Genomic DNA, 24,995 nt, shown 5'->3' on the forward strand with positions numbered 1-24,995 from the left:
TAAAAAAAAAAAAAAAAAAAAAAAAAAAAAAAAAAAAAAAAAAACTTGTACCAGATCATGCAGCTGTAAGTCAGCAGTCATGGATTTCAAACCTGGGCATTTGGACTTCAGTGGTTGGTTGGTTCTTAAGGTTTTAAGATTCAGGTCATTATGAATACTGAGATTCCAGATATTTTTCATTTCTTTTTGTTAAATATGTACTTTAACCAAATATGGCTTCTCATTCGTATACATGTTTGCTTATACTACTACTAACAACAATTAACATAACAATGAAAATATATTAATGGTCTAATCTAGTGAACGGAACTCTAATGTACAAAAAGACTTAGTTTCTGTCCAGGTGCCATGGCTCAAGCCTGTAATCTCAGTACTTTGGGAGGCTGAGGCTGGTGGATTACCTGAGGTCAGGAGTTCAAGACAAGCCTAACCAACATGGTGAAACTCCATCTCTACTGAAAATACAAAAAATTAGCCAGGCATGGTGGCAAGTGCCTGTGATCCCTGCTACTTGAGAGGCTGAGGCAGGAGAATCGCTTGAACCTGGGAGGCAGAGGTTACAGTGACCCGAGATCTTGTCATTGCACTCCAGCCTGGGTAGCAACAAAAGCAAAACTCCATCTCAAATAAAAAGACTTAGTTTCCAAAGCTTTCATCATTCATCAATAAGTTTTTATCTAATAACAGTTGACCTGGTATTCAAATACTTGGTCATCATAAAAAAGAAGTCATGTCCTTTGCAGGGACATGGATGGAGTTGGAAGCTATGATTCTCAGCAAACTAATGCAGGAAGAGAAAACCAAACACTGCATGGTCTCACTTATAAGTGGGAGTTGATTGATGAGAACACATGAACACATGAGCGGAAACAACACATACTGAGCACCTATGCTGAGTGGGAAGGCAGAGCATCAGGAGGAATAGCTAATGGACTCTGGGCTTAATACCTGGGAGATAGGATGATCTGTGCAGTAAACCATGATGGCGCATGTTTCCCTATGCCACAAACCTGCACATTCCTGCACATGTACCTCTGAACTTAAAAGTTGAAAGAAAAAAAAACAGAAAGAAAATCTGTGCTATTCATCATTAACCAGCCCCATCTCAATCAATACACTACTTCTATCACGGAGAGGAATCTTGAGAATTTATATCAACTTGTAGTTTCTAATCCCAAACTTCAATCTTGCCATCAGCAGAGAAACAAATGCACACACATACATATTAAAAAAAATATTTGGCCATATTTCAGAGTGAAAGTAACTTGACTCTCACATATAACACTGTAAGGCTTAGCTCTCAACTTCAATATTTTTCTATTTATAAATTTTACTATATACACACCATCCATCAACATTTTATGATAAATGCTTCTCCTATTGACTGTGTTGCCAGTTTGGTCTTGCCATGTCTGTTTGGGTTTCAGAAGGATTATGGTTTTGATTATTTTAAAATGTTCTAATGAAGTAAGCCTCTTGGGAACTCAGCCCTTCCTTATCTTACTTGATCCCCCTTTCTTCCTGTGAATGTTTGTTGTGTGACCCCCATGTCTCAGGTGCTGCTGTAGGCATGGACTTTCGGCTGTGAACAGAAGACAATCATGTCTGCCTTGTAGAGTTCAACTTCCCTTCCTCTCTGCTACCATTTTAAATGTTTACTACTCTTAGACCATATTTAGTAGTAAAGAAACTTTGTTTTGGCTATGGTTTTTTCTTCTAGTGGAAATACCTATGAAATGTAATGTCACCAATTCCATTAATTATCTGGAAATATCTTGATCTTTTCTGGTTTAAAACTCTTTAGATTTAATTTGTTCTCATTTAGAAAACTGTCTTTGGTGCTTTAAGCTCAGTCAAGTCTGTCTTCTCCCTTTTCATCCTTCTACTGGAATACTTATAGCTTTCAAAAGAGCTGCTTACATCTACCCTGCTTTTGGGGAGCTGGAACTGAAAGAGCCCAGGGAATTTCACCCCTAAATATGGCACCCTGTCATGCCGATGGTTTAAAAATGAAGGATCTTAAAGATAAGCTGATGCTGGAAGAGGTTTTGCTCTGGTATTCCCTTATCTACCTTAAGACTGGACCTGCCAGAGAAAAACAACTGCCTTCCATTCTTTCCCTGAAATCTCATTATCTATGGCAGAAGGAAAGACTGAGGATTGCAACCATACCTGGATGGACTTTTTCAAGACCATGTTTGACTCTTGGGCTCATTAAACTCCACAGAGAATCATTTACAAGTTAATTTGTCTCCTGGCTCCATTCATTCTTCTTAATAATCATTTGCTACCCATCAAAAACGTTGTCTACACTCCCCATATCCCCCCTCTTCCATAAAGAAGGGTATACAAACAGCTACAACTCATTGGGTTGTAGACTAATCATTCTTATGTAATTCCCCTGTGCTTATTTGTGCTAATAAAACTGTAGGACTTTTACCTGTTAACCTGTCTATTGTAAATTCACCTAGACTAGATCCTTCAGAGGGGAAGTTTGAACTTCACTACAAAACTGAGACACCAGGTGTGAGAAGAGTGAATTACTAGGGGCAAGGCATCCTAGATTCACATAGAGCATAGAGTTAGCCAAATGGAATTTAAATCCTTATCACAATGTTGTACATTTTCTTTGAACTTGATGTCATTTTATTGCCAAATCTTCCTAATAATGTCTTGATGTGTTACGTAGTTGTGCAAAAATTCATGCTAACTGTAGAAGAAAAGCATAGTGAAATGTGACACAGACCCGAGGCTCAGAATGATTGCAGAGGAACAGTGGTCCGCAAGCTCTTCGACAGGAATCCCAAGTATAACTTATGCGGATGAAATTCAAATGTCTAAATCTAATAACATATGACAGAAATTTTAATATTTTATTGTATAATAAGATAAATGTATGTATGCCTCTATTTTTAAAGTCCTGATGCAACATTTTCTATGTGAACTGGGTCTGATTTGAAAACAACCTTTTCACAGCGAACACTGCTAAATGCTGAAGCTTGTTTAAGAGAAGGCTGGAGCAACCGCAGATTGAATTCTTATTAGTGTAGTCAGGATAAAGGTGAGGGAAGAGACAAAAAAAGTTCAGAGCAGTCTGAGATATGTGACGTTTGCAGGCTCAGAGGAGCTTGAGTATGGGACTTCACTCCCGGCACGACGCAAACTCCACCCCGCAACCTATGACTGGCAGCAATTGGTTAAAGGCATTTTGTTCCTAACTGGCTGCCTGGTCCATTATCTTCATGTTTCTAGAATTTGTGATACAAGAAACAATATACAGCCAACCAATAGCTAATGTAATTTCAATTTTAATTCTTGGTAAACAACCCAGAAACAGCCTCCTCTTTCCCTTTAAAGATCCTCTTGCAACTCTTAATTGAAGTTGTATTGAGGGCACCTGGAATCTGTGCTCCCGGATGGCAATCATCAAGCTTGGCCCAAATAAACTATTCATATTAATTTTGCCTCAGCTTCTTCCTTTTAGACCAACAAAGGGTAATGTATTTCGGTTTTGATTTTATTTATTTGATTTTGTTTTAGGGACAGGGTCTTGCCCTGTCACCCAGGCTGGAGTGCAGTGGTATGATTATAGCTCACCATAACTTTGAACTCCTGGGCTCAATGGATCCTACTGCTTCAGCCCCCCCAAAGCAGTGGGATGGATTATAGGTGTGAGCCACTGAGCCTGGACTCTTTTTTCAAGTAATTGCTATTGCATTTTCACTTTTGATTTTTTCTTCCCCTTGAGCAACATTTTAGCTTTAAGACTTGGCTATGGGCTGGCAGTTGGCAAAAAAGCTTGGCTGTGCTAGGTACACTCTGAGAGACACATGTCAGAATTGTTCCACTAAGGAGCAAGAAAGATGGAGTACTTACCTATTGACTGGGATTCCTTGTTGGCTGAGGGTTGCCCCAAAGTCATGAACTGTGACCGTCTCTGCTTACCTCTTAGACTCAGGCAGAGAGCTGCAGGAAGCCATCAGCATGTGGAAGCTCTCTGTAGATGACATTGTAGTAGGCAAGAGCATAGAGGCAGGACACCAATAGTCAACTAGTCAAATGGACTGTTCACTAAAAACATACTTATTAGCAACTGACAGAGACAGGAGACAACCAAGGTCCCCAGCAAAACCCGGGCTTCGAGCTTAAAACAGCCTGAAGGCTGAAAAACTGGACTGCTTGTCCTGGATAAAGCCCACCCTTTCCTGACTGATTTTCTCTCAACAGTGCTCACCTGGGCACTGGGAGGGAGGGGTGGGGCCTTGGGAAGGTTGCTCTGTCTGCAGGTGGGAGGAGTCTGGCCTCTTCAGTTCCTAGGTGGTAATCTGGGATTCAATCTGTGAGAAGGAAACCTGCCAGCAGGACACTCTTGCTTTGCTGAGAGTTATTTTCCCTTTTTCCTTTTCTCCCAATAAATTTCATTTTCCTCTCCCTTCTATGTGTTTGTGAGCCTATTCTTTCCTGATTGTGTGACAAGAGCCTGGTTTTAGCTGAAGTAAGCAGAAAGTTCTGCAACACAACCTTTGTATGTTTAGGTACTGTATTGGTGTGCAAGGCCTTCTGTAACAAAATGCCACAGACGGACGGGGTGGCTTAAACCACAGAAATATTATCTCATAGTTCTGGAGAATGAAAGTCCAAGATCAAGGTGTCAGCAGGGTTGATTTCTCCTGAGGCCTCTCTCCTTGGCTTGTAGATCATCATCTTCTCTGTGTTTTCCATGGTCTACCATCTCTGTGTTTCTATGTCCTAATCTCTTTTTATAAGGAAATCAATCAGATTGGATTAGGGCCCAGCTAATGGCCTCATTTTAACTTAATGACCTCATTTTAACTTAATTACCTGTTTAAAGGCCCTCTCTCCACATAGTCATGTACCACATAATGACCTTTTGGTCAGTGAGGGACCACTTATATGACAGCAATTGCATACGATTATAATGGGGCTGAAAAATTCCTATTGGAATAAGGCCTTACTGCAATGCATGACTCATATATTGTGGTGATGCTGGTGTAAACAAACCTACTGCACTGCTGGTTGTATAAAAGCATAGCAAATACAATTACAGCACATAATACTTGGAAATATTAATAAATGACTATTACTGCCTTATGCATTTACTCTATTATACTTTTTAGTTATTTTAGAATGTACTTATTCTACTTTTTTAAAAAGTTAACTGTAAAACAAGTTCAGGTATGTCCTTCAGGAGATATTCCAGAAGAAGGCACTGTTATCATAGGAGGTGACAGGTCTATGGGCGCTATTTCCCCTGAAGACCTTCCAGTGGGACAAGATATGGAGTTGGAAGACGGTGATATTGATGATCCTGACCCTGTGTAGGCCTAGGCTCATGTGTGTGTTTATGTCTTAGTTTTTAACAAAAATGTTTAAAAAGTTAAAACATTTAAATAGAAGAAAGGTTGTAGAATGAGGATATAAAGAAATTATTTTGTACACCTGTTTAATGTGTTCGTGCTTAAGCCAAGTATTATTACAAAAGTCAACAAATAAAAAAAATTAAAAAGTTTATAAAATAAAAATGTTTCTGTGGACTAAAGTTAATTTATTATTGAAGAAAGAAAAATATTTGTGTATAAATTTAGTGTAGCCTAAGTGTAGAGTGTTTATAAAGTCTATGTTAGTGTGCAGCGATGTCCTAAGCCACTGCATTCACTCACCACTCACTCACTGACACACCCAGAACAACTTCAAATTCTGCAAGCTCAATTCATGGTAAATGTCCTATAGGTTGTATTAGTCCATTCTCTGCTATAAAGATACTACCTGAGGCTGGCTAATTGATAAAGGAAAGAGGCTTAATTGACTCAGTTCCACATGACTTGGAAGGCCTCAGAAAACTTATGGTGGGAGGGGAAGCAGGTACATCTTACACAGCAGCAGGTGAGAGCAAGCATGTGAGAGCAGAAAAAACTACCATTTATAAAACCATCTCTCGTGAGAACTCACTATCACAAGAACAGCCCAAGGGAGACTACCCCCAATCACCTCCCTCCGCCAACCTGTTGGAATCACAATTTGAGAAGAGATTTCAGGAAGGATACAGAGCCAAACCGTCATAGTGTACCACTTTTTATATTTTGTACCACATTTTTACTGTACCTTTTCTAAGTTTAATATGTTTAGATACAGAAATACCATCAGTCCCCTGAATTCATGGGTTCTGCATCTGTGTATTCAACCAATTGGAGATCACAAATATTTGAAAAACATAAAATTTCATCCATACTGAACATGTGCAAAGATTTTTCTGGTCGTTATTCCCTAAACAATATAACAAGTATTTACATAGCATTTACATTTTGCTAGGTATTATAAATATTTTAGAGATAATTTAAAGTACTATATGCAAGACAATATGCATAGGTTATATGCAGCTGCTATGGCATTTTATATTAAAGACTCTAGCATTTATAGATTTTGGTATCCTCGGGAGGTCCTGAAACCAATCCCCCATGGATAACCAGGAACTGAGTCAATTAAGCCTCTTTCCTTTATCTATTAGCCAGCCTCAGGTAGTATCTTTATAGCAGAGAATGGACTAATACAACCTATAGGACATTTACCATGAATTGAGCTTGCAGAATTTGAAGTTGTTCTGGGTGTGTCAGTGAGTGAGTGGTGAGTGAATGCAGTGGCTTAGGACATCGCTGCACACTAACATAGACTTTATAAACACTCTACACTTAGGCTACACTAAATTTATACACAAATTACTTTTGTGTTATACTTGCCTACAATATTCAGTACAGTCACATACTCTACAGGTTTATAGCTTAGGAACAGTAGGCTTTTCCACATAGCCTAGGTGTATATTAGACCATACCACTTGGGTTTGCATAACTGCATTCTATGATGTTTACACAATAGTGAAATGGCCCAGTAACGTATTTCTCAGAAAGCATCCCATCATTAAGCAACACATGACTAGGCAATTATATTCTGAGAAGCTAGGGTTTAGGTCTTTAACATATAAATTTGGGAGGACAAAACTCAGTTCACAACAGGTACTATTGGATGCATAAGGGAAACAAAGATTATTTATCCAAATATTAAAGTAACCGGGGTAATGGGTGTCACCACAGAGAGATATTGGTCACTTTTCTGTGTGATGAGTTGTTTTATTGATGCCCTCTCTTGAGGGAACAGTTTGAGATTAATTATAAATCTACATGCTGAATGGCAGCTTCTCCAACTTCCTTCTTCTACTGTTTCCATAACTCATACCCCTGGTAGAAATTTGGAAGAATTTTCTCACAATAAACTCAACAACTATAAGAAATAGTAAATATTGACAGCTTGAGATCTTCCAGAAAAAATCCAGATCATATCCTGAGTGTCTTTAAAGTAAAATAATCTATAGTCCAAAAACTTGGTCAGAAAAAACAAACAAACAAAATATAAAAAAATAAAAAACAAACAGGACATCACACCAGGTTTTTAGTGCCTCATTCTAAAGTATATATAGATATCAAAAAACCAGGAGATATTTAAAGAAAACCTCCAAAATGAAAACCCACTAAAATAAACATGGGAGTAAATTGCAGGCAACAGAGACAATGCAGATAATAATTTTTTAAGGGTTAAAATTACAAAAATATTATCACAGATATAAAAATCTGTGAAGATGCTCCAGTGATTAAAAAAAGGGGGAAAATCAAAGAAAAAAAGCTGAAATAACAAAATTAAGCTGAAATAGAAAAAAAAAAACATAAAGAGAATTGAATCATAGAACAGAAACATGAGGTATTTATTGTATTGACTACGACATCTAATATCTGACTAATAGGTAAAAACAGAGAACAGAAAAGTAAATGAGAGAAAATCAGCTAAAAAATAATTGAAGAAAACTTTCCAATAGTGAAGGGCCCACAGAGCATGTACTATGATAAATAGAAAGAGACTTATATTAAGGAACTTCATTATGTAATATTAAAACATGAGGGATGAAAACTTACAGCAAGAAAACTAAAAAATCACAAATACAATAAGAAGGGAAAAAATACAGCATCATCCTGGAGGTAGAAAGCATGAGTGATACCTTGAAATCCTGGTGAAAAATTATTTTTAACCTGGTATTCTATTCACAACCAAACTGATATCATGTATTAATCCATTTTCATACTACTATCAAGACATACCTGAGACTAGATAATTTATTAGAAAAAAAAGAGGTTTAATAGACTCACTGTTCTAGAAGGAGGCCTCAGGAAACTTACAATCATGGCAGAAGGCAAAGGGGGAGCAAGCAAATCTTCACAGGGCAGGCAGGAGAGAGACAGAGTGAATGGATAAGTGCTACACCCTTTTTAACAGCTGGCTCTCTTGGGAACTCTACCAGGAGAACAGCAAGGGGAAAGTCGGCCCCCATGATTCAATCACCTCCCACCAGGCCCCTGTTCCAACACTGAGAATGACAATTTGACAAGAGATTTGATATAATATAATACAACAGCATAATAATATAATGTAATACAATGCAGTATTATAATATTACAATATATTATTTTAATATGCTAATATACTATTACATATCATAGGAGATCCAAATATTTCTGCTATATAGAGACATAATTGATCACAGAGCTAACCGCTATGTGGACAATTTGTCATGGATAGCATATTCTATTAATTATGTATTGCTGTATAACAAACCACCACCAATTTTAATGGCTTAAAATAACAACCATTTATTTGGTTCAGGACTCTGGGGGTCAGCAATTTTGGCCGGTCTCAGTTGAGTGGTTCTGATACTGACCAGGTTGCTTCATGCATCTATGGGGAGCTACAGGCCAGCTAGGCAGCTTTGCTTCTGGGAGCTGGCTGGCTGTCCCCTGGGCTGATGGGGTTACCGACCCATATGGTCTCTCACCCTCCAGCAGGCTAGCTGGGCTTTTTTCTCTTGATGGTTGTAGAAGTCTGAGAAGCTAAAGTAGGTAAAGCACATGTCACTTCTGCTATATTCTGTTTGTCCAAGCTAATTGCACAGCTATCCCATATTCAAGGTCAGGGAAATAGACTCTATTTCTTAAGGAAAATGTCATGGATAAAGGAAGTGGAGGTTGGAGAGTTGGTGCAATTTTTGCAAGCAATCCACCATGCATATCCCAGTGGAAAATGCAGCAGAGAGCCATCTGAAATATCAGGCAATGAGGAGAGGGATTGCAAACGTATGGGAAACAGCTCTGATTGTATGAGAGGCAAAACAACCACTTGACCATGGAGCAAAGTCAGTTTTGACCTTCTGAAGGGCCAGAACAGCATCTGTGGAGGGCAGAATCTTCTGTTAGCTCTGTATTCAACAGAGGGGCAGGCAGCCAGGGATAAAACTCCTTGTCAAGAAGTCAGGAGAGAAGAAGAATGTGAGTGAACTTCTTTTTGAGTTATTATAAAACACTCTTGATAATTTTCAGAAATAACAAAAAGGTGAATGTGCCAAGGCTGGTGTGATGGAGTTGAGGTGGGCTGGGGTGGCTGGAATCCTGGGTAATTTCAGTATCAATGTGTCACATTTGCACTTGTCTTTTATTTTGTAGAGATGGAATAATTGCTCATAGAATATATGCAGCATGGGTGACAATGCTAATATCTAGATCTTCATCAAATGAGTTTGTTAGCCACAAGCAGCCAAGACTAGCATTTCTGCCCAGGACCTGCCTGGACGTACCTTTTTCATCATCCTGGGTCTATCCAGGTTGTTACCCAAAGAGGGCAACAACCCAAGAGTCTCTGCTCTTTTACAGCCACATTTGCTTTGAAACAGGAGTTTCCTGGCATCAGATTCCTTGTACTGATTGTAGGTTTCTCAGGCTCCTTGGCCTGAAGATTTTGAAATTCAACTACGAAGTTAACAATTAACAGTGTCAATGATTTCTTTTCTTTTTTTGATACAGAGTCTCTGTCACCCAAGCTGGCGTGTAGTGGTGCCATCACAGCTCACTGCAGTCTTGACCACCTGGGTTCAAGCTATCCTCCTGCCTCAGCCTCCCAAGTAGCTAGCACTATAGGCATACACCACCACACCTGGCTATTTTTAAATTTTTTGTTGAGATGGGGTCTCACTACATTGCCCAGGCTGGTCTTGAACTCATGGGCTCAAGTGATTCTCCTGCTTGGCCTCCCAAATTGCTGAGATTACGGGTGTGAGCCATCACACCTAGCAAGTGGTCCCTATTCTTATAAGATGATGCATAGATTTTTGGAATTCTGGGCCTGAAGGAGCTGTAGTCTCTTATAGAGGGGTGATACTAGTTGGAGGAGACTAATTTGTGCAGTGTGTAGAAAAATTGAGGATAGGGAGGTGGTCAGGGAGAACCCACCCCTTTCCCTACAAATCCTCAGCTTATGCAGACTGATTCGAATATTGTATTTTGAATATATTCTTATGATGTATTAAATGTGTAAATGTATTAAATGCAAAATGTATTTTAAAACCAAAGATTTCTGATTATATATTTAATTATTTGTTAATGTCATCTTTAGCTGGAAAGGTTTCTTATTCTATTTTTAGAGGATTGGTAAATTGCGACACATGTAAAACAGCTAACTCTGAACACATATGGAAGATGACTGATGCTTATTTGTAAAGTGTTTCCCATAGCGTTAAAAGGTTCTGTGTATAACAGTTTTTCAAATAATAAATAATTTATTAAGCATTCGATAAATATTCATCACTGTTGTTAAAATTAATATAGCCTGTTACATTTTTTGATGGGATAAGTTTTGGGAGGGATGGCTTTTAAGAGCAACCTTCAATCAGTAAAATCCCCTTTCCCCACCTTTAGGTTTCATAGTGAATCAAATGAGTTTTGAGAATATTATGAGTATCTTATTTATGTGTGTAGATTGTTATGTGAAAATTACACAGTGGAAACATATTTGTGGTAGTTAGAATATACATTTAGATAGATGGATGGGTGGGTAGGTAGATGATATACAGATAGATATAAATTCATCTTTGCAAGCTTCTAGGATTGTGGCAGAAGAGAGTCCACTAAAAATGTTAAATCTCCCTTGTAGGCTGAGATAGTGACCAGAGAAAATTGTCTATTTTCCTAAGTAAGGCTCATATATCAAGGCAGTTTGCCCAAGTCTCACAAATCTAAGTAGGGTGGCCCCACAGAGAGATGGAAAAGAAGGCTTACTCCAGGCAGAAGTTTTAACAGCTGGGACCAAAATACCAGACTTCTGGTTTCATTTCATATGATACCCGGAGATCCCATCATTGGGTAAAGTTTGCAGATGACCAAAGGAGAACCATTTCCATCATGAGGCGTGTTCATGGGTCTCCTGGTCCACATGTGACTCCAGCTTTCCTGTTTATCCAGAGCTCCTTTTTTTTTTTTTTTTTAATCAACTTTCTTTTTCTTCCTACATCACTTTATCTTCCACTAAGTTAGGGATGTGGTGGAGGAGGGAATAACCATAAATACCATTTTAAAAAGCCACAAATCTCTGCCTTTCTCTTAATGTTGTCCTAAAAAAAACAAACAAACAATGAGAACTTTTTTGCTAAGGAGAAAGTTAAGAATCTTTAATTGTTTTAAAATTTAAATCAAAGTCTTAAATGTTCAAAATATTGCATTAGAGTTAGAAAAATCATAAGAAATAATGTACAATAAAATTTTCTTTGTAGTAACCCTTGCACTTGTGTTTATCTGTTTCTGTTTATCTAAATGTAGCCATATTTTAACAACTTAGACTCTATTATCCTTCATGTTGAGATAATTCTTGTTCATTAAAAGTTACATTTCTCATGTCTTTATAAGCCGTTTTCAATCTTGCTAGAATAAACTGGCATTTATTTTTTCTGAATGTATTGGTTTTAAGTATTTTACTTATTTAAAGACTGCAAAAGATTTGCTATTATGCAGAGGTTTGTATTTGTCATGAAGTGTTACAATAGGATAATTCATCTATTTTAAATTAAAGAAAGTTTTATTTATAACTTTTGTGTTTTCTTCAGTTTTGCTTGCTGCTTTTTATATTTTATTGCTAGCGATCTTGAGTATGAAGTCTTTCTAAACATGAATCACAGAGTATTTGCCTTTTTTTTTGGGAATATTACATTTGCAACACTGTTACTCTCCTCAAAGAAATGACTTACATTAGGTTGCATTCTAAGATATTAAATTATGAATCCTTTCCGAGGATTCACAATTCTTCTTTTTCTTATTATCTTTGCCATGTTTCCCACAGCTGAGTAAATGTAATTTGTGATGGTAATAGAAATTATAGGTTCACAATCCCCTAATTGCTCACCAAAATCCAACGAGTGCTGAAAACTGACAAATTTTTCATAATTAATTTGGTAGCAAGTTGACCTATTCTGAATATATTCAGAATAATGTGGTGAAACCAAACCTAAAATGACATATGGCTATTTATAACCTTCTTTTTCATCCAACCTAGTGTAAATATTTATATGTTTCACTGAAGAAATATTAGGATGTTTGCATTTGGGGTGCTGCCCAGATGCTGTTGAGAGTTCACTTTTTCTACAACATGAAAATATGTAGTATATAAAATATACATCTTTGCATTTTCTAAAATGTCATGAATTGGAAATTCCAAAAACACACCTGGACTCAAGTATCAAAGCAGAATTCTCAAAAAAGTAAAAAATGTGACTCTCATATAAATGTAAAATGAATACATGTCAAATATTTTATTCAACTCATTAATTGATGAGGAAACCAGCTAGATGGCAAGGCTGGCTCAAAGGAGAATTTAAGTATGTAAGTTTATGTAGTCAGGCAGTCAAAGAAATGCTGAAAGAAATTTGTGTGAATAGATTTTTAAAGTGGTTAATGACATGCAAAGTAATGAACTGGGTTATCTTTTCTACCCCAGAGGAATCTATAAATTATCATGAAATTTCAGAGTCTTTGTACTCTAATTAAAAATATTAAATGACAAAATCAAATATAGTTGCATTCTCCTACTTATATAATCTATTCTTAACCAACGATACTGAAAGAACATATAACTATTGTATTAGTCCATTTTCATACTGCTATAAAGAACTTCCTTGATAAAATTTATGCAGTCTTTGACATTTGCTTTCTTTTACCCCATGCTATCTCATAGGGTTAAAAAAAAAAAAACAACAAAACACTCAAACACAAGTTGTACAGTCTCCTTAAATTAGTATTCATTGCAAAATGATTCTAGCCAATTTTACAACACTACAAAGCATGAATTATTAACATTCTAGTCCCCAAATAAAGTCAGTAGCCAAGGAATTTAGAGATAATAGTTATCTACAATTTTTCAAACAGGATTTTATTTTTTTCTTATATAATACAACACCCCTGGAATATGCCTTTTTTGATGAGAAAGCTAAAGCTCAGAGTAAGTGAGTAAGGTGGAATTCCAAGTTAGTTATATTTTTTCTAAAGCCTGTGCCTTTTCCCTACCGTTCACTAATTAAATTAAATCAAATAGTAAAAATTAATATAGGAATTACAAAAATAACCTCAGTTAAAATTATGTGACATCCAAACAGTGAGAAAGTGAAAAGTAGCTGAGCTGTGAAATGTTTTAACAAAGAAATTTAATAGAACTTCAGAAATATACATTGCATGAAACATCAGAAAAAATATAGTTTACCATTAAAGTTTCAGGAAAAACTGATTTTCAAAATAATTTTTAGTTCTTACAGTTCATAAATCAACTGCATTATCACCTTTTGAATATATTAAGCCTTTTTTGCTAAAAATTATAATCAACATTTGTATAGGACTTTAAAGCAAACAAGATATTTTTCATATGTATTATCTTTAATCCTTACAATATCTGTATAATATTAGTATTGTTCTTATTTCATATGAATGGAGAAATTATGGCTAAGAAAGAATTCTGAAGCTTTCGCAAGGTCACTCTGCTAGTAATGGCTTAGTCTGAATCCAAGTCTTCAGACTTCAAGGACCTCTGGTTATTTGGCCCAAATTATTTGGCCTCCTATTATGTACACTGAAAAAAAATGAGTTGAAAAACTGTTATGCCTGCAAGTTTATAATTCAAAATAAACATTAACCTAAACAGAAATGAAGTTTTATAATTATTGAACAAGTACATTATATTAATAGTCATTGACTCATTAACATTGTCCAAATAGAAATATATTACATTTTTAAGATTAAAGTAGAGTCAAGACATTAAACAATGTTATGTTGCAGCAAATTCTAGTAAAAAAAAATCTCTTTGGCAAAAAAAAAAAAAACTTCCTTGAGACTGGATAATTTTTAAAGGAAAGAATTTAATTGACTCACAGTTCTGCATGGCTGGGAAGGTCTCAGAAAACTTAAGGACAAGCAGACACCGTCTTCACAAGGCAGCAGGAGAGAGAGGAATGACGAAGGAACTTTCAAACATTTATAAAACCATCAGATCTCATGAGAACTCACTCACTGTCATGAGAACAGCATGGGGGAAACTACTCTCATGATCCAATCACCTCCCTCCCTCACCATGTGGGGATTACGAATCAAGCCGAGATTTTAGTGGGGACACAGAGCCAAACCATATTAGTTATCCTTAAACTTTATTTCTAATTCTGAACAATTTTCTCAATTGTACCCCTACCCCCACTGTGATCATAACTAATCTCTAAAGTTTGTTCCTTCTTTTTGAGGTAAATACACATATATAATTTATCATCTTTAACATTTTCAAGTGCACAGTTCAGTGGCAATATATATTTGTATTCTTCTTTTCCCTTTCATCCCTTCCCTTTCCCCTTCCATTCATAGCCTCTGGTAACCATCACTCTGCTCTCTATTTTTGTGAGAGCCTGCATATGAATGAGAATATGTAATATTTGTCTTTCTGTGGTTGACTTATTTTACTTAACATAATGTCCACCAGTTCCATCCATGCTACTGAAAATGACAGGCTGTCATTTTTTATGGCTGAATAGTATTTCATTGTGCATATATACCACATTTTCTTTATCCATTCATACTTTGATAGGAACTAAGGTTAATTTCATATTTTGGTTATTGTGAATACTACTGCAATAAACATGGGATTGAGATAACTCTTTGAGATGTTGATTTCCTTTCTTTTACCATATACCCAAAAGTATAGGTGCTAGATCATCTTAACTGGCTAACTTGAGTGTGAGATGCCTCATTTTTTGAACTTTTTTTTTTTTTTTTTGAGACAGAGCCTCACTCTGTCACCCAGGCTGGAGTGCAGTGGTGCAATTATGGCTTCCTATAGCCTTGAACTCCTGGGCTCAAGCGATCCTCCCACCTCAGCTTCCTGATTAGCTAGGACATCAGACATGCATCACCAAACCTGGCTAATTTCTTAAACTTTTTTTAGAGACAGGGTCACACTATGTTTCCCAGGCTGATGTCAAACTTCTGAGGTCAAGTGATCCTCTGACCTCAGCCTCCCAAAGTGCTGGGATTACAGGCATAAGCAACCATGCCCATCCTGTATGTCTTCTTTTGAGAAATGCCTGTTCAGATCTATTGCACATTTTAAAACCAGATTATTTATTTATTTGCTATTCAGTTGCTTGACCTTCTTATATATTCTGGTTGTTAATCTCTTGTGATGAACAGTTTGCAAATATTCTCCCATTCTGTGGCTTATCTGTTCTCTTTGTTGATAGTTTCCTTTGCTGTATAGAAGCTGTTTAGCTTGATGTAATTCCAATGGTTAATTTTTGCTTTGGTTACCTGTGCTTTTGAGGTCTTACACAAGAAATCTTCACATAGACCAATATCCTGGAATATTTCCCCAGTGTTTTCTTCTAGTAGTTTCATAGTTTTAGGTCCTAGATTCAAGTCTTTAATCCGTTTTTATTTGACTTTAGTGTATGGTAATAGATAGGCATCTAGTTTCATTCTTCTATATATAGTTATCCCTCTAAAATCACTCCTGACAACATAAAAGGCTAGCCTCATTTAATTTGACCTGATTATTTACGTAGGTACAGCAAGAAGCATAAATTCACAATATAAGGCCTTTCAAGCATACTATATTTCATAAACTAAGATAAGAAAATTAACTTCTACATGAACATTTTCTAGAAAAATCTTGGCTTAGACTGTTTGAAGCCTCTATTATATATATGTGTTCTTTTATCCTGAATGTAGGAGACCACGATCAAGAAACACCCTCTGTGAAATTTCACATGTGGCACCCATAAGTCACGGTGAAATCCTACCTCATAAATATTCCCAGTATTTTATAAGACTCTGACTACCAATAAATAACATTCCTTGCCCTGTTGAGTCTGAAACCTTCCAGACAATGAAACAAGTTCCAGGCCAATTTTCCTAGGAGGGTCTTTCAGGTATTTATTGGCTCCAAACATCACATACAATCTTTATTGTTTAATGTTGAGCTTGTGATACCATATCAAATAAGAATCATTCTCAAATACAAAACTCCAGTTACGGTCCTGGTTGCACAATTAATTTGTACAATTATACTATAGTAAGAAGGTGGACAGACTCTCACTGAAAATATGCAAATAACCACATTTTCATTAAAAATAAGGAGACTCTGTAAAAGTATTTGAATTCCAAGGGGTTAATAAGGAATCAGATGTCATTTACCAAACGTTTCATTTTAATTGGGAAAAGCATAGTCTACTAAATTATGAGTTAGAAAGAGATCTAAAAAAAAGAAAAAGAGCTTTCTTACATACTGATTAAATAATACAACTTTAAACATAATACTAAATATATTCTAAAATAAATAACTACATTTAATTATTTTCCATTGTTTCATTTAGTTTGACGTGATTATTTTCTGCCTTACTTTTGAGAAATTGTCTGCTTCTGGAGGGAAAAAACAAGTTTTGCAAATCAAATCCTGGCTTTGTCTTCAGGAAAAGTTAGTTGCTTAAGTAACATTATCTCTAAGTTCTAAAACCCTAACCCTTGTGTCTTTGCCTTCAAATCACTGGTATAGAGCTTTCAATGAGTTATTGAGACTGTCTTTTGTTGAAGACATAAATTCAAGCCTGTAGTTTATAGCAGAATCTCCAGGCAAGCATCCAGGTAGGACAGAAAATCCTGATTGGTAATGATTCTAAAGGCTATAATTGATTTATCATAGTAACCAATAATATAAAAACGCAAGAGTATAAAATTCTCTATTTCAGTAAAATACATAAAGTTTTCATGAGGATTTGACCAATGTTTAACCTGAGGATAAGAAAACATAATGAACCCTAAGTTATTAACAGATTTTCCAGGGCCTTTTAATCTATTTTGTAAGGCAGCGATTTTTGCCCTTTATCAGGTATTAGCATTGCTTGAAAGACTTATTAAAACACAGATTGCTGGATCCCATCCTCATAATTTCTCATTTGGTAAGCCTGAGATGGGACTCTATAATTTGCATTTTTAACAAGGTCCTGGGTGATGAGGTCTAAGAACCTCATTTTGAAAAAGACTGTTGTAAAGCATATAATTCCTGAAACTGTTTTATTAATAATATTTAACCCACACACATTTATCCTTTGATTTGACAACTTACAATAGTGTTGAGCTGATTGAGAAATATGGAGCATACCAAACACACCTATGCTTTCTAGCATCCCTCTTTTTATTAGGCAACAGAAGACGTATTTGGGAATATCCAGGGGCCGAATGTAGAACCTCAAAGTTAGTTTTAGATAATAAAAGCATCATAAAAATTAGTCCTTTTCTAAATTTTAGTTCTGTTTCTGATCTTGAGACAGTTAATTCAAGAGTTTTTATGAGGTATTTCTTACCTGATAAGAATACCTTAGACAGGATCCAGGGATTCCTGAGATACAAGTTGGCTACTGATTGAAACATGCTAACAGAACAATGTTTTCTGAGACAGTCTTGCTGTTACCCAGGCTGAAGAGCAGTGGCGCAATCTTGGCTCACTACAACCTCCACCTCCGGGGTTTAAGCAATTCTCCTGCCTCAGTCTCCCTAGTAGCTGGGACTGCAGGTGCCTGCCACCACGCCTGGCTAATTTTTTTTGTATTTTTAGTAGAGACAGGTTTCACCATATTGGCCAGGCTGATCTCAAACCCCTGACCTTGTGATCTGCCCACCTGGGCCTCCCAAAGTGCTGGGATTCCAGGTGTGAGCCACGGCACGCAGCACAGTACAATATTTGTAAACAAACATAGCAGAAGGTAAGGTGACTGTAGGAGATTGTGTTGGGCATGAAAATGAACTACCCATATTCCTGTTCATGGAGGCACTTGGTGCCCAGCTGTCAGCAGGCTACCTTAAACAATCAACTCCCTTAGGGCTGTGCTCAGCTAATAGCTCCCAGGGTGGCCCACAACCAATGACCTATCAGGTCCTGGGTATAAAGCCCTGGCCATTTTGGTCCAATGCTGTTTACTCTGATGAGCTGTTTGTGTTCTGGAGCTCCCCTTATGGTTGGGGACTGCAACATGGTTCAACTTCTTCCAGCTCCTTACCTTGCCTCCACCCTGCCCTGAATCTGCAGTTGTTGAGCCCTACAGAGCAAACTATTTCAGCATCTGCTTCTGCAGAATCCATTCTCTGACCTTAGCACTATTACAAGAACAAACTTTTATTTTTTAAATGATAATCAAAGACATCATATAGCAACATAAAGCACAGAAAATTATTCTGGTGGATGGAATACTATTTGGACAGGTAAATAGTATACACAGAAGTAAAGAATAGTCATTTATTACCCATTGTTCAGACTAAATATTTCAAGATCAGTTGTTATTTCAACAGACAGAAACTGACTTTCTAGTTGGCATGAATAGTCATTTGTATTAATTTCTAGCTGCAGTAAAGGGTTCTCAAGCTTCTTCACAAATCAACAAGAGCAAGTCCATCAAGGCTGTGCAAACTTTTTCAAAATTTTAACATAATTATTTTTTTTTCAGACTTGGGTATTATTAACCAAGGTAAATAAAGTTCAGTTCCATCAAAATGTCTACAACTTGCTAGACAAATTTAAAATTTGTTCTTTGCTATGATGTTTTATATTTTAGAACAAATGACACTTTCCTTTAGGTCAACAGTGCTCTCATTTTCCTGGCAAATCAAAAACATATCTCATTATTTTGCATACAGAGTTGTATTCCTCTGATGCTGTGTTTCTGGCATAATCTCAGCTACCTATACTAAATGTAACTTCCACCAAATAAGCTGACTTCGATTTTGCCAAGAGGTAGGTTATTAATAATTTTCTATCATGTAAGCAGTTTAGCAAACTAATCAGCAAAGCTCAGTCCCTGTAGCCACATACATCAGCTTTATGCATCCTTAAAACATCAAGAATGAGCAAATTTAATAATATCACTTAAAACTCTATAATATATTAAAGAAGCAAAAGTACTTATATTACACATGTACTTGTGTTTCAGTATTCTGTTTTACTTAAAAATTATCCAGGTGTCTGAAGATCATCCAATAATTAAATTTAAACTCTATTTAAAATTAGTCCAACTTTTTGTAGTTAACTAAGGATTTTGAAAACCATGTTGAGGTTGAAACTCTGTAGAACATCAAAACACAATTGCAATTTATATCCAAAAGCTTATCAAATTTATAATTAATTTTAGTTGAACACAGTTTTTTTTTTTAATTTAAAAAATAATGTAGGAATAGGGTTAGCTTATTTGATCAACAAACCTGTATAAGAAGTTACATAAAATTAAATTAAAAAAATAAAACATTCTCATACTGAACTCTAATTACAAGAAAGATATATAGCTATTTTCTTAATCAAAATTATCAACCAGTCTTATTTGTTCAATGGTTCATCTTGATTATGTAAATTTAGATTCTTATATACAACATGTTTCTGGGCTATCAGTTCATTTGTTTTTTCTTAAAATGCTATCACATTTAAAATGCAGTTTATTTTCTGGGGCAATTTAAAGGATGTTCTACTTACGTGAGCATTTATTACATCAATACAAAACAAAGCTTCTTCACTGTGAAGGACTTTATCTTCTAATTTATTAATACTCCTCAGAGGTAGAAAAATTTTCAAATTCACACAATGAGAGATTAAAGTTTTTCTCAATTACAGACACACAGACACAAATTGCACTTACATAATCTGACCACAGGTTTTGCAAAGTCAACAGAAACATGCAAAACTCAACCATTTCTATCTCAAAGAGTTCTTTTCTTTTTTAGTGGGTACAAAATATATTCTTAATTGATTTGGGTACATAAAGAAACATACAGAAAAAAAAATTCTCTTTGGTCTCTCCCCTGACAGAGGACAGATGTCCATCATCTTGATACAGGTAGCCACACCATCAAGCCGTGCTCCCCATCGTGGCCTCCAGTAAGAAATAATGCATTGGCTGTGCACAAACTAGAATCAGAACTGAATGTGGCTAAGAACAAGAAACAAAACAAAAACACACACAGGAAACTAAAAAGAAAAATAGAGAGTCAGCAAGAGAGTCTATTGCTGCTTAAGATTCACTCAGAGAGCCAAGAAAAGATGTGCCTGGGTTTAAACAATGCAAGAAATTATACTTCTGGGCCAACATGGATTAATCGGCCTTGGCAGGTAAGTGCAGTTGAGATCTCTGTGGTACTCCAAAACAGTCAAAGCACAATTCTCAGAAAAATTCAGGAACATGACTCTCTTACAAATATAAAACGAATACATGTCAATTCTTTCATTCAACCCATTGCTTAATGAAAGAGCCGGTAAGATGGATTCAAAGGAGCATCTGAGAAATTTATATGCAGAATTTAAAAGAACATAAAAAGAACACTGAAGTAAATTTGCTCATAGCTGCAAATCTGATTAATGTCTTGCAGAGCAATACAACTCTAAGTTTTGAAATTAGATACAACTTTACATGTAACTTCATGATGTCTGGTCTCCAAACCAAATATTAAATAGCAGATACTCTTCCTTATTAATTAATAGTCTTTGAATGAGAGTGTTAAATGATAGGATGGAAATAAAATAATATGCAGTCATCTCCTTGCTTTAATTTTAAATTTTGGTAGCTTTAATTAACAAAAAGTTTCCTGATAAGAGGGCATACATAGATACATATTTACTTTGGCAACTTTGACTATATAATTATTCAACTATTTTCTATAATGTTTACGGTTTGTGACCTATTCTGTGAAATTCTACTTTTTCCCACCATGATACCATAGTCATTAAAATAAATTGAGCTCAAACTGCCAGTAAGCATGAGTTGATCTATTCAGTACTTCGTTACAGTCAAGGTTCTAATATGACATCTCTCTAAAGCCTTTCCATTAAACAACTGCATTGAAATCACCTAAGATACGTCTTAAAGGTACAGATTCCTAGTGAGATATCAGATGCATTGACTTGAAATCTTTAGGGATGTGGCTTGGAAATTTAAATTTTATAAATGTTTCTAAATGATTCTTACGCACATTAAAGCTTAGAACTATTTGTCTAGGGGAAAGAAAAGAAGCCTGCCTAAGATAAGTTAATACCAAGAAATGCTCAGGAAAAACAGATCTAAACCATTTAGGCCTCCAGAGATCAAGTCTCTGTTTGAGGAAAAAGGGATATTGTTGACAGACTATTCCAGGGTTAAAATCTTATATGTACTCAGGGGAACTCATATTTCAGTAACGTATTGGTGCTACTGACCACTATTTACGTAATTTTAAGTGTGATATTGAAAACTCTTGTTGGTTTGCAATCTTTCATTTAACCTTCATGTAAAGTTAATAGTGATCTTTGCTGCTGAATAAAACCCTGGCTTCAAAGTAAAGGAGGTCAATTTGTCATAAAATACATGTGCGCTCTGGGAGCGGCTGAGAGTGATTTTCTCTAAGGAAGGTACTGTCAGACTTCCCTTTCCACTTTACCTCTGTGTTGCTTGTCTACATAAAACCCAGACCATTGAATTTTGTGTTTTAATAAAGAATTTCTAGGAGTTACACTAGAATAAAATTTTGATATTTTAATAAAAATAAGTTAATGGTAGCTGGGCATTTATTACTTTAGAGGTATAATGATTTATTAAATGATTTATACCAAAAATATGTATTTGCTAAGCTTATTATTTATTAATAGTTAAATATAGTGTCTAAACAAAATGGAGCTATTATAATTCTCATCAGCTTTTGGTTTCTTGGTGTGGGTATGTGTATATGTGTATTGCAGGGAATAGAAAAAGGGAGGGAGTAGGTAAAGAGTGAAGGATATGCATGTTAAGGTTTGAACAAATAGAATTATGAAAAGGAAAAAATCAGAGTAGCAAATCTTATTCCTTAACCTAAGTCATTTTAAAAAAAATTTTTTTCTTGGTCAAACCTTTAGGCAATAGTATAAGATTGCAAGTAGTATTTTCGGTTACATTTGTATTACTCCTTAAAAAATTCATTTTCTTTGAAACAGATCTCAAATGTCTCAAATTCCCTCCCTTTATTTTAAAATTCCTTTATCAACGGACACAGAAAAAAAAAAAAAAGGAGGCTGAGAAATGTGTCTTCAGCAGGAATTGAGATTTGGAGCAAGAAAAGATACAGGAAATCTAAAAGCTTTCCATTGAACTGTCAGAATAGTCCTGAATTAATAGAAGCTATATTTTATTGGCTTTGACCTGATTTTCCTGGTGGAGCTAATCAGCAGAATGTTGGTAGCAGGAGTTCTAGAGGCTTAACAGTTTCCTGTTAGCCATTATTAGCTATGCATCTGCTTATTGTCATGTGGGATCCCAAAAGATCACACTGCAATAGCAATGCTTGCTTTCCCGGTTCTCTCAGCTTCATCAGAGCCCAAGGCCCCAGGTATGCAGCTCTTTAAAGGAAGACTGAAAGAGCAGAAAAGGTCTTGTGATTGCCAGAGTTGCTCTTAGACCTGAACAAGAGGAAGCTCCTTTTGGAAGTCCTTGGCCAGGCCCTCCTGAAGCTGGGCCCTTCTCCATGATGGGTGGGTCTGTGGGCAAAGGGCTGTGTCCCTGAGGACTTTATCCTCCTCCCCATTCTAGACAGAGCTTTTCTACCCATTTATGGGTAAAACCCCAACCCCAGCTTTAAAAATTTCCTATTCTTGGTCAACCTATATATATATTTTAAAAAATATCAAACCCTGCCCTTCGATGTTGCAGCAAATGTCAGATTGTTACGATAAGCTCTAAATGTGTACTTTCACTGTCTGTTCTTTTCTTGATGCATACTACTAATAAACAGTTCAAGGACCAAGTCAAGTTTAAAGGCAGTAGTTTGGATAACGCTTTATAGACCATACTTGGGTTCCCAGGATCTCCTGTCCAGAGGAACCCGAGCTTGTCTAGGACTTGTAGAGGACTTTTCCCTAAATCTGTACTCTGGAGGTGGATCACATGACCAGTGGCTAAGGGACAGCTGTGTGGGGGTTGTGGATGGAGCTTGGACATGTGGGATGGGGTGACGGCGTACGTGCATGCCAGGTCCCTTGCAGTGTGGGACAGAGCCAGGACTTGGAATGAGTGTGTGTGTGGGAGTTGGAGGGGGTGGGGTTGGGGAGACAAGGTGCCGTGTTTTTAGCTGAGGGATTCTAAATTTGAACCTGACCTTCTAGTCATTATAAAGTATATTTATCAAGGCAAGGGTATAGAACATATTTTATTTAACAGCTTGTTAGATTGATTTATTACTTTTAATATTGAGACATATGGTATGTCGATTTTCATTTGTATTCTTGTCCAGGGCCTTACAAATGATGTTAAAGAGAGGCCTGGTTTTGGTCCAGAAGACTGCTTCCCAGATAACAAGTCCTCTTTCAAAATCTCAGATACTGTTAATAAATGTCATCATTTAAAAGTCTTTGGAGGGAACTCCAGTTTTCTCTAAATGTGGTATACTTTTTAGACTATGGGCTTTAGGGCTGATAAATGCGTATTTGAATCCAAATTCTTCTACTTACAACATATAAAAATTTAGGCAATTTACTTAATCTCCCTGATTCTTAGTTTATTTATCTGTTAAGTAGATGTGATAATTTACTATCTGTCATGTAAGACTGTGTTTTTTTTAAGTGCCTAATACATAGTAAGTGGTAAATGAATGGTGGCTGTCATGTTTATGAAGAGTTCTTTATTGTTGGCAGCTCCGATTACAATCTCATCTTTTTAAGTTGTAATTTTAGAGTTAGGATAGACTGGGGACATATGTGCCAACAAGTAGAAGCTATTCCAAACAACCCACCTCACCAAGACTGATGAAAATCTAGCTCTATGTTGAATATGGCAACCAGTCCCAAGAAGAGATTGCCTTCTGTCCACTTAAAAATCTTCCAACTCTGGGAAATGGTCATTTTAATTTTTTGAGTTTAAAGGTCTTTTCTAACTTTTACTTGAATAAGATGTTCCTGATGAAAATCCTTTCCCTATTCACGTGTTGACCCCATGTGCCTAGCTTTTAAATTGGTATTAATTTTTAACAAACTCTCAATTGTCTGTGCTTATGATATCACAGAATGTTATATCAGGCATTATAAATAATTCCAAGGCAATATTTAGAATGGCTGCAAGACATTTTTAGAATTGGCTGAGAATTATTTACAATACCCTGCTCCCACATTTTGCCTGTCATATGTTCACTATGCATTTTTCTTAAAATCCTTCAAGTAGCAGCGATATCCTCACTGCTACTGAGGGGTGTATTCCTGAGCCAAGTTAAGGATGGTGGAAAGAATTTTTTTTCTCCCCAAAAGCCTAAGTAAATACTCTCAGTTCCTTAAATTCACCATGGTTTAATTTGCCTCCAGGTTATGGCTCATATCATTTCTTCTGTCTGGAGCCCCTTGTTCTTGATCCCTTCATATCCACCATCTCCATGTCTTTGTTAATTGCTACTGTTGCTCAGAAAGCCTGTCCTCACCTTAAAAGTTTGATTTAGTGCCTCCCTCTACACGTACTTTGTGCTTATCTTTACTCTGTGTACTAGTCTTTCTATATCATTGTACTAAGAGCTCATCAAGGACAGAAACTGCCTTTTTCTCTATTGTATACCAGAGGGATAGTAAAA

This window comes from Sapajus apella, unplaced genomic scaffold, assembly GCF_009761245.1.
Source record: "Sapajus apella isolate SASKATOON/1434 unplaced genomic scaffold, GSC_monkey_1.0 scaffold29, whole genome shotgun sequence".
Taxonomy (NCBI): Eukaryota; Metazoa; Chordata; class Mammalia; order Primates; family Cebidae; genus Sapajus; species Sapajus apella.